The following is an 11,838-nucleotide window of genomic DNA, read 5'->3' on the forward strand; positions in this document are numbered from 1 at the left end:
ATGTTGTAGAATGTATCAGTACATCTGTAATCTTTATGGCTGACTAATATTCTAATATATGTACATACCATCTTTTGCTTATCTATTCATCCACTGATGGACATTGGGTATTTCCACATCTTGGTTACTGGAAATACTATGCTGTGAACAATTGTGTACAAATATTTGTTTGGGTACCTGTTTTTAATTATTTGTGTTATATGACTAGGAGTAAAATTACTGGGTCATATAATAATTTTGTGTTTCACTTTTTGAGGAACCACCAGTGTTTTCTATAGTGGCTGCATCATTTTTCATTCCAAAAATTTATGATGGTCTCATTTTGTCCACATCCTCACAAAAGTTGCTACTTTGATTTTTAAATCACAACCATCTTAGTGGGTGTGAAGTGATATCTCATTATAGCTTTGATTTGCATTTCCTTAATAACTAATGAGGATGAGAATCTTTTCATGCATTGAACATCTATATATTTTTTTGAAAGCTGTCTATTCTACTTACACATAAATGAATCACTGACAAAGAAGAATTTACTTATTTGCTTCTGCCATTTTGCTATTTGTTTTCTATATATTCTATATGCTTTGTGTTCTTCATTCCCCCCAGTACTTCCTCCCTTTGTGTATAATTGATTTTTTTTCATAGTGCACCATTTTGATTCCTTTTTTGTACCCTTCTTTGTCCATTTTTTTCAGAGCTTACCATGGAGTTTACTACTAACATGATAAATTTATAACCATGTAGTTTAAATTGACATCTCTTTAGCTTCAATGACATACAAAAACTCTACTCCTACACAGATCTAGTTCCCCATTATGTTATTGTCACAAATTTGTACATTGCATACCAATTAACATGGATGTCTAATTATTATTTTAATCATTTGTCTCTTAAATGATACAGGAAACAGAGGAATTAGAAGCCAAAAATACGATAATGCTGTCTTTATATTTACTTTTGTGGTTTGCTGTTGCAGAGTTCCTTATTTATTTAAATAGCTTTGAATTGCTATCTAATGCCATTTCATTTCAGACAGATGGACTGACTTCCTTTGGCATTTCTCATAGGGTAATAATACTATAATGACCTCTCTTTTATTTCTTTGAGTAGAGTTTTATCATTATTTTTAAAAATAAGCTTTTATTTATATGGAATGTCTCAAATTCTCCTTCATTTTTGAAGCATTTTGATGAATATAGAATTCTTGGTTACCATATTTGTTTTCCTTTCACCACTTTAAACATGTCATGCCTCTTCCTTCTGGCCTGGATAGCTTTTGATGAGAAATTGCCTATTAATCTTAAGAGGATACTTTGTATATGATAAGTTTCTTGCTGCTTTTAAGATTCTGTGTCTTCCAACAAGTTGATTAGAATATATCTAAGTATGTCTTAGAATATGTCTAAATATGTCTGTGTTTATCCTTCATGAAATTCCTTAAGCTTTTTTTGATGTGCAGATTAATGTTGGTTTTTTTTTTAATACAATTTAGGAATTTTCAGCCCTATTTCTTCAAGTAGTCTTTGTCTCACAATATTTCCCCTCCTTCTGGGACTCCCATTATACATATATTGGTATGTTTGTTAGTGTCTCATTGGTATCATAGACTCTCTCTCTCTCTCTCTCTCTCTCTCTCTCTCTCTCTCTCTTTAATTCAGTTCCTCAGACTGGATCATTTCAATTGATCCATCATCAAGTTCACTGATTCTTTCTTCAGCATGGTCAAATATGATATTGAAAAACCCTAGTGAAATTTTAATTTCAATTATTGTAATTTTCAGCTCCAGAATTTTTGTTTTTTTTTATAATTTTTATTTCCATTAATATTCTGTATTTGGTTATGCATCATTCTCCATGTTTCCTTTAGCTTTTGGTCTATAGCTTCTTCTATCTCTTTGAATGTATTTAGGATAGTTTGTTCAAAGTTTTTGCCTATTAAGTCCAGTATCTATGCTCTCTCAGAAACAGTTTTCTCATTTCTCCAATAAATGGGCCATATTTTCCAGTTCCTATGCTTGGCACCTATTTTTGTGTGCGTGGGAAACTAGATATTTTGAATACTATAATGTAGTAACTTCGGAATCATATCCTTCCCCTTTCTGAAGGTTTGGGTGTTTGCTTGCTGTGGGCTTTATGTTCATTTAGTGACTTTTCTAAACTATGTTCATAAAGTCTCTATTCCTTGTCTGTGTAATCTTCCTCTATCTTATGCTGAACTAGCATTTTGACAGATTTTCCTGAATGCTAGGAGAAATAAGGAAAGAAGGAACGAGAGAAAAAAGATATCCTGGTCCTTATGCTTTAGCTGTTTTCAGACACCTATCAACACTTGATGAGACTGTTTATAGCTTTGTCTGGGTCTTCACTTTCTGCTTTAGAGTGTAGAGATAAGTCATAGGAGAAAGCTTAGAGTATTCTTAGGTCATATCTGAACATATGGCCTCTCTGCAAGCATGAGTATTCTAAATTCCTCAGGATACATAAACTCTTTTCAGTGTCTTAATTTCACCAATGAACTCTTTCTTAAGATTTTCCTCACAGTTTTTCAGTTAATCTATTGTTTATCTCAACTGTAATCTTTTGCTCCAGAAATCTATGGGTTGTTCATTTATCATTAATGTTCTCAAAGAATGTCCACAGCTTTTCCATCTTGAATAAGTTCCTAGTTGGGTGAAAGAAAGGCAAATACCTTCCATTAGTTATTTAGATATTCCCAGGTGGGTTAGAATAGACAAAACAATTATTTGAGAGTAAGGTCTGTTCTGTTTCCTCTGGAACCAGGGACCAGATCCCACACTGGAAATGTGAGCTACCATCTTCAAGACTGACACCAAGGTCAAGAGCAAGTAATATGACACAAAAATTTCCTATCATTTTTAAGGGTTTTTAAAATTTATTTTTTGATTCACATTTCCTTTGTTTCAATAAGTCTTGGAGTATTTTCCAGAATTTGAAAGAATTGATTCGACATTTCCCCCAATATTTTAGTGTTTCTATGGAGGAATGAGCCCTAGGCAATACCTACTCTGCTATTTTCACTGATGTGACTGGCTTATAGGATTTTTAAATCTAGAGTTAAGACAGTGGGTCAATACTCTATGCATAGCAAAGTAATCCAGTGCCCTGCTTTATTTGAAAGAATACATACAGTTGGACAAAAGCACTCAATGAGCATCAAGTCTGTTCTGATACTTCAATAAGGTAAATGTTACATTATTTCAAAGGCCCTTTGCCAAATACAAAATTTAAATGACTGTATAGAGATGGCTGCTTACAGAACTTTTGTGAAGACACAGCATGCCTCCCACAGAGTTTTCACCCATAGTGAAAACTGGAGCATGGAAACCTAAGAGTTACTGAATTTATTATAAGAACTAGGAATCTGTGTTCAAGTCATACACAGGACCAGGAGTATTTCCACAGAGCAATTACCAACAAGATACAATCAGATAAATAAAGAGATTGATGACAAAAGAATCAAGTATTATTCCATCTCTGCTTGCTTTTCTGCAACACATACAATTATTAATGACCCAATGGGTTCTTTATATAAGTAAATTAAAATGTCTGTTCTCACAACAACTAAACTAAGTGGCAGCACAGTAAACTGGGGCTCATAGGGGTGAGGTAGCTTGTCAGTAAGATGCATACCTTTAATGTAATCCCAGGTCAGATGACTGTAAAGTCAATTTCATCTCTACTACATTTTCAGGGTCTTAATATTTTATAAATGTATTTTTTTTTCTTGAGAAACAAAATTGATAAAGAGCTCAAGTATCTTTTTGGACTAGGTGCTTTCAGATTAGTTGCATACTTCTAGAAGGCTGCACTACTCCTCTGCTGACTAATGGTGACTGCAGTGATTGCAACCTTACTGTGATCCACACACTTTGGCTGAGTCTCAGGCCAGTCAGCAGTCAGTACCACCCTTCGCAGCTCCTGTAAGGTGAAGGTCTTGGCAGAGTTCGACCTTGACTCTGCTCACGCACAATTGATCATGGATGATGCTGCATAGTTGTTTGAGCAGTCATCATTCACTGACAGATGTTCTAAATTATGTTCCTTCAGTTCAGAATTTCTATTGCCACTGGAAATTTCCAATGATTCATGAAGTTCACTTTTTTTTGAATTCCACAAATGGCATCATTTTTCAGCTATATCTCATTGTTGGGATTAGTAAAGAATGAACATAGAAATACTTCAAAAATTCTTGGGTGACTTGGATAATTTTAAGAGTGAAGTACAAAAGAAAGAAGTATAAATTTTAAAAAAACTTTCAATGGTCATACTTATTATTCATTCAACTTTTATTAAGTGCCTATTAGGTATTAAGCCCCGTATGCCTCTACATATTTAAATTTTGTGAAAGTATTTTGAAATAGTTTACTATTGAAATGTTGGGAATAGTGTTCCTTATTCCTATGATACTATATTCTTATTAGAAATAAATAAGAGTTAGGACATGATCTAAATCCATTTCTTGATCGTATATAATCAGTTGCCAGGAGATATTTTTTTAAAAATTAACATATAGTAGGAGGAATTAGGAACTTCTCAGAAATAACCTTCATTGTATCATTTTTATATTTTCTTAAAATAGCGTTAAAAGATACCAACCCTTGGGGAAAGACATAACAGACTCAGGGTGAGAGCATAAGAAAGAGAGATAGAGATAGAAATAGATAGATAGATAGATGATAGATAGATAGATAGATGATAGATAGACAGAGAGAGAGAAAGAGAGAGAGAGAGTCTCTTAGAAATGTTAATTGGAACTCCAAAACCCAGCTCCATCAGCAGACACCTGATTTAATATTACTAATATTTTCTGATAGAAATACTGACTATATCCTTTCATATAAGAGGATTCTTGGAGTGTAGACCTTGCCTCCCTTCAGATTTTATAAAGGCCAGAGGTGAGGTTGTCTAAGTCCTTAGAGTTTTAGCTACAGTTTGCTAGAATAAACCAAATAATTTTTCTTTTTTTTAAATAAATTAATTTTTATTGGTGTTCAATTTACCAAGATACAGAATAACACCCAGTGCTCATCCCGTCAAGTGCCCCCCTCAGTACCCATCACCCATACACCCCCATCCCCCACCCTCTCCCCCTTCCACCACCCCTAGTTCGTTTCCCAGAGTTAGGAGTCTCTCATGTTCTGTCTCCCTTTCTGATATTTCCCACACATTTCTTCTCCCTTCCCTTATATTCCCTTTCACTATTATTTATATTCCCCAAATGAATGAGACCATATAATGTTTGTCCTTCTCTGATTGACTTACTTCACTCAGCATAATACCCCCCAGGTCCATCCACGTTGAAGCAAATGGTGGGTATTTGTCGTTTCTAATGACTGAGGAATATTCCATTGTATACATAGACCACATCTTCTTTATCCATTCATCTTTCGATGGACACTAAGGCTCCTTTCACAGTTTGGCTATTGTGGACATTGCTGCTAGAAACATCGGGGTGCAGGTGTCACGGTGTTTCATTGCATCTGAATCTTTGGGGTAAATCCCCAACAGTGCAATTGCTGGGTCATAGGGCAGGTCTATTTTTAACTCTTTGAGGAACCTCCACAGAGTTTTCCAGAGTGGCTGCACCAGTTCACATTCCAACCAACAGAGTAAGAGGGTTCCTTTTTCTCCGCATCCTCTCCAACATTTATGGTTTCCTGCCTTGTTAATTTTCCCCATTCTCACTGGTTTGAGGTGGTATCTCATTGTGGTTTTGATTTGTATTTCCCTGATGGCAAGTGATGCAGAACATTTTCTCATGTGCATGTTGGCCATGTCTATGTCTTACTCTGTGAGACTTCTCTTCATGTCTTTTGCCCATTTCATGATTGGATTGTTTGTTTCTTTGGTGTTGAGTTTAATAAGTTCTTTATAGATCTTGGAAACTAGCCCTTTATCTGATACGTCATTTGCAAATATCTTCTCCCATTCTGTAGGTTGTCTTTTAGTTTTGTTGACTGTTTCCTTTGCTGTGCAAAAGCTTCTTATCTTGATGAAGTCCCAATATCATTTTTGCTTTTGTTTCTTTTGCTTTCGTGGATGTATCTTAAGAAGTTACTGTGGCCAAGTTCAAAAAGGGTGTTGCCTGTGTTCTCCTCTAGGATTTTGATGGAATCTCGTCTCACATTTAGATCTTTCATCCATTTTGAGTTTATCTTTGTGTATGGTGAAAGCGAGTGGTCTAGTTTCATTCTTCTGCATGTGGATGACCAATTTTCCCAGCACCATTTATTGAAGAGACTGTCTTTCTTCCTGTGGATAGTCTTTTCTCCTTTATCGAATATTAGTTGACCATAAAGTTCAGGGTCCACTTCTGGGTTCTCTATTCTATTTCACTGATCTACGTGTCTGTTTTTGTGCCAGTACCACACTGTCTTGATGACCACAGCTTTGTAGTACAACCTGAAATCTGGCATTGTGATGCCCCCAGCTATGGTTTTCTTTTTTAAAATTCCCCTGGCTATTCGGGGTCTTTTCTGATTCCACACAAATCTTAAAATAATTTGTTCTAACTCCCTGAAGAAAGTCCATGTTATTTTGATAGGGATTGCATTAAACGTGTAAATTGCCCTGGGTAACATTGACATTTTCACAATATTAAATCTGCCTATACATGAGCATGGAATATTTTTCCATCTCTTTGTGTCTTCCTCAATTTCTTTCAGAAGTGTTCTATAGTTTTGAGGGTATAGATCCTTTACCTCTTTGGTTAGGTTTATTCCTAGGTATCTTATGCTTTTGGGTGCAATTGTAAATGGGATTGACTCCTTAATTTCTCTTTCTTCAGTCTCATTGTTAGTGTATAGAAATGCCACTGATTTCTGGGCATTGATTTTGTATCCTGCCAGGCTTCCAAATTGCTGTATGAGTTCTAGCAATCTTGGGGTGGAGGCTTTTGGGTTTTCTATGTAGCGTATCATGTCATCGGCGAAGAGGGAGAGTTTGACTTCTTTGCCAATTTGAATGCCTTTAATGTCTTTTTGTTGTCTGATTGCTGAGGCTAGGACTTCCAGTACTATGTTGAATAGTTGTGGTGAGAGTGGACATCCCTGTCTTGTTCCTGATCTTAGGGGAAAGGCTCCCAGTGCTTCCCCATTGAGAATGGTATTTGCTGTGGGCTTTTTTAGATGGCTTTTAAGATGTCGAGCAATGTTTCCTCTATCCCTACACTCTGAAGAGTTTTGATCAGGAATGGATGCTGTATTTTGTCAAATGCTTTCTCTGCATCTAATGAGAGGATCATATGGTTCTTGGTTTTTCTCTTGCTGATATGATGAATCACATTGATTGTTTTACGAGTATTGAACCAGACTTGTGTCCCGGGGATAAATCCTACTTGGTCATAGTGAATAATTTTCTTAATGTACTGTTGGATCCTATTGGCTAGTATCTTGTTGAGAATTTTTGCATCCATGTTCATCAGGGATATTGGTCTGTAATTCTCCTTTTTGGTGGGGTCTTTGTCTGGTTTTGGAATTAAGGTGATGCTGGCCTCATAGAACGAATTTGGAAGTACTCCATCTCTTTCTATCTTTCCAAACAGCTTTAGTAGAATAGGTATGATTTCTTCTTTAAACGTTTGATAGAATTCCCCTGGGAAGCCATCTGGCCCTGGACTTTTGTGTCTTGGGAGGTTTTTGATGACTGCTTCAATTTCCTCCCTGGTTATTGGCCTGTTCAGGTTTTCTATTTTTTCCTGTTCCAGTTTTGGTAGTTTGTGGCTTTTCAGGAATGCGTCCATTTCTTCTAGATTGCCTAGTTTATTGGCGTATAGCTGTTCATAATATGTTTTTAAAATCATTTTTATTTCCTTGGTGTTGGTAGTGATCTCTCCTTTCTCATTCATGATTTTATTAATTTGAGTCTTCTCTCTCTTCTTTTTAATAAGGCTGGCTAATGACTTATCTATCTTATTAATTCTTTCAAAGAACCAACTCCTGGTTTTGTTGATCTGTTCCACAGTTATTCTGGTCTCGATTTCATTGAGTTCTGCTCGAATCTTTATTAACTCTCTTCTTCTGCTGGGTGTAGGATCTATTTGATGTTTTTTCTCTAGCTCTTTTAGGTGTAAGGTTAACTTTTGTATGTGAGTTCTTTCCAGTTTTTGGATGGATGCTTGTATTGCGATGTATTTCCCCCTCAGGACTGCTTTTGCTGCATCCCAAAGATTTTGAATGGGTGTATCGTCATTCTCATTAGCTTCCATGAATCTTTTTAATTCTTCCTTAATTTCCTGGTTGACCCTTTTACCTTTTAGCAGGATGGTCCTTAACCTCCACGTGTTTGAGGTCCTTCCAAACTTCTTGTTGTGATTTACTTCTAATTTCAAGGCATTATGGTCTGAGAATATGCAGGGGACAATCCCAATCTTTTGGTATTGGTTCAGACCTGATTTGTGACCCAGTATGTGGTCTATTTTGGAGAAAGTTCCATGTGCACTTGAGAAGAATGTGTATTCAGTTGAGTTTGGATGTAAAGTTCTGTAGATATCTGTGAAATCCATCTGGTCCAATGAATCATTTAAAGCTCTCATTTCCTTGGAGATGTTGTGCTTAGAAGACCTTGATAGAAGCGTGAACTCTTCTCACTGTAGCATTCCAGCTGTTCTCTCTTTACATCTCAGGCCGAATTCGTAGATTTTCAGGATAATTTGAAGATTATCGAGGTAATTTGGTGGGGACAGGTGATTTGGAGACTCTACTCTTCCGCCATCTTGCCCCTCCTCCCAAAGAATTTTTCATAGACACTTTATGCTTATTTGGAATCAGGAATCCCACAAACAGTATGTGTGTGCTGCTTCTATTCCCATGAAGAACTAAAATTATATCCTAAAATGTAAATGTATATGTACTACAATCTTAAAGACAAACAACTCAATAAAAATAGGCAAAAATAATTGACTAGAACCTTCACAAAACACATTCTGAAAAACACACATTCTGAAAAGATCAGAATTCACAAAAGAAAACAGATTATAGCTGTCATCAGATACAAACATAATAGTGTGGCAAGTGTTGACAAGGAACTGGGCAACTAAATTTCATTAGGGAACATAAAGCAGTATATATGCTTTGAGGAACTGTTGGTAGTTTCAAAACCTATGAACTAAAAATTCTACTTTTAGCCAAAAAAAAAAATGAAGCCATAGATCCACAAAATGGCTTATAGGCATATGTTTTATAGAAGCTTTAATCATTATGGTTTTTAGCAAATCTAGAAACAATGTAAATGGCCATCAACAATGAGTGAATAAACAAATTGTTTTATGTGCAAACATTGGAAAATACTCAATAACGATGACAAAAATGTATTCTAGGATTCCATTTATATGAAATTCCAGAACAGGCCAAACAATCTATGGTGAAAGAATGGAGGCCAGGGATGCCAAGGAATTAAGTATAGGAGGGCCCTGACTAAAAACGGGCCTTGAAAGAAGTTTTGTGAGTTGATTGAAATATTCTACATCTTGACTGGGGAGTTACACGGTTGTGTAAATTATACACTTAAAATGGATACATTTTTATGAATACAAATTACATGGCAAAAATGTTGATTCAAAATTTTAAAGGAAAAATTCAAGGAACTATTTTAAAATGAATTATATCTTCCGTTTTACATTGTGGCATTCTCAGAAATAAAAACATTCCTTACATTATGAATATTGAACAATTAGATAGAGGCTAACAGTTTTTCTATTTGTAAAACAGAGCTGCAATTGAGTTACAAGAAATTAAAAGATGCACATTTGCTACTTAAAAGGAAAGCATATACTTTTGAAGCCTCTAAGAGTCAAAGGCAAATAATTGAGCACTCTTTAGAATATATGTAGATAAATTATTTCAGGAGAAGCACATGCCTCACTCAGGCAGCATGTTGGAGAGGATAATATCAAATCTCAGTCATTTTTACAGGTAATTATTCTACACTGGAATCTTCTTAAGCCCTACTTCACATCAACATTTTCCCAATTATAATAAAAGATTATCCTATGGTATTCTGTATGTGTGTATTTGTTCTGATTTGAGAGGGGTTTTTTTTGACTTAATAATTTGGTAAGTTTTCCAAAGATCACGAGAGCCTATAATTCCATGGATATGTTTTGTTTTCTAGAAATTGTTATTTTTTAAATCTTTTATATTCATTTAATTGTAGCTGTGGGTAACACTTCACATATGTTACCATCCATATGAATGTAAACATTCTCTCTCTACTGTGAAATAAAAGCAATTATACCCCATTCTCTCTCCAGCTCAGTAGAAAGCATCATGGTGTAAATAAATGTCACATTACATTTCATTTGAAAATCACAGTACTAATATATTCTTTGAGTTGAGTATATTCTAAAATATATCTTGAAAGATAACTTACAAATTATATTCAAATCACTTGGAATCAACTTGAGAATTAAAAGCTGATAGGATATTACTTTTGAAAAGATTAGCAGTGAATCTTTGCAATGCCAAAGACCCAAGTTTAAGGAGTAGTAAATATAAAAATGCAAATAAGTGGTGAGAATCAAAATTTGCTTCAGTAATCATTATTTATGGAATAAAATAATTTCTTAAAAAAGTGTCATATTTATTTTATGTAAACTAATATGTAGTTTTTCTTTCAGTTAGTTTAAATAATACTGATAATAGCTACCACTTTTGAGACTCTGCTGTTTTCAAAACAGTTCATCAGGATAAGTAATACTGTCCACAATATCCCTATATTCAGATGAGGAAATTGAAGACGGTAAGTCTGAATGACTAGTCCTATGATACAGTTTGTCAACATATATCATCATCAACTCATAAAATTTGATTCTAGATGCCTGTGATTCCATTTCCTTCGTTGTCAAACCAGATAAATTCACCATACTTTTCAAGAGATCACCTAGTGATATTCAGTATTTGTTAATCCCTTTAGTTCTTTCATGTCATATTGCCAATCAAAGGAATTATTTATGAACTATTTATTATAATCATTTACATTTATTTTAATGGAACATATTTTAAGATGGCTTTACAGAAATTTCCCAGTATTGACCAATACAAAGTGTAAGAGTTTGTTTACCAGTCCATAAGATTAATCACTGTCCATAATAACAACGTCGTGCTGTCTGTTGGGAACTCTCTAAACTGAACCTACATTATCTTAAAAGCGAGTATAGGATAGTATGAGAGAAAATGATCATAAGTCTAGATGCATCTAGACTTCTAGATACCACAGAAGCATGAAATTATAGATATTCCCAAGGCGCTTCAGAACTTGAGCACGTTTTTCTAAGGAAATGTTTTTATGGTTTATTTCTATGATTATATTTTCTCTATATTATAGTCCATAACACTCATTCCATAAACTTAGCTAAACCCTAATTCTTGTGATATTGGCTTGAGCTCTATTTAATAATACATATATGTATACATGTATATGTGTATGTATAGTTGTATTTGTAAAATTGAATTCTCAGTGCACACCTATAAAGGAGTTACCTTTACTTTTTCCAGTTCAGAATTTTTATAGCCACTGTCATTGCCTGCCTGTCCTTGTATTTTAGTCTCCATTATTAAACAAACTCCTTAAATTTGTTGCCAATCCAGGTCAGATCTAAGTTTGCCATTGTCTCCTTAGACATAATAATTTTAGTGACATTCTATTTTTCCCCAATTCTTTTGATATGCTAACCAAGAAGAAAAATTAGTTGAGATGAAGATGATCACTTGACCTTGGCCACACATACCCCTTCTTCATAATATCTCAATATTCCTTGCTGGAAAATTCAAGAATGTTAAGCCAAATTACAATAAGTTGTTAGCTTTATAAAATTTATAA

Source organism: Nyctereutes procyonoides, unplaced genomic scaffold, assembly GCF_905146905.1.
Source record: "Nyctereutes procyonoides isolate TBG_1078 unplaced genomic scaffold, NYPRO_anot_genome, whole genome shotgun sequence".
NCBI lineage: Eukaryota > Metazoa > Chordata > Mammalia > Carnivora > Canidae > Nyctereutes > Nyctereutes procyonoides.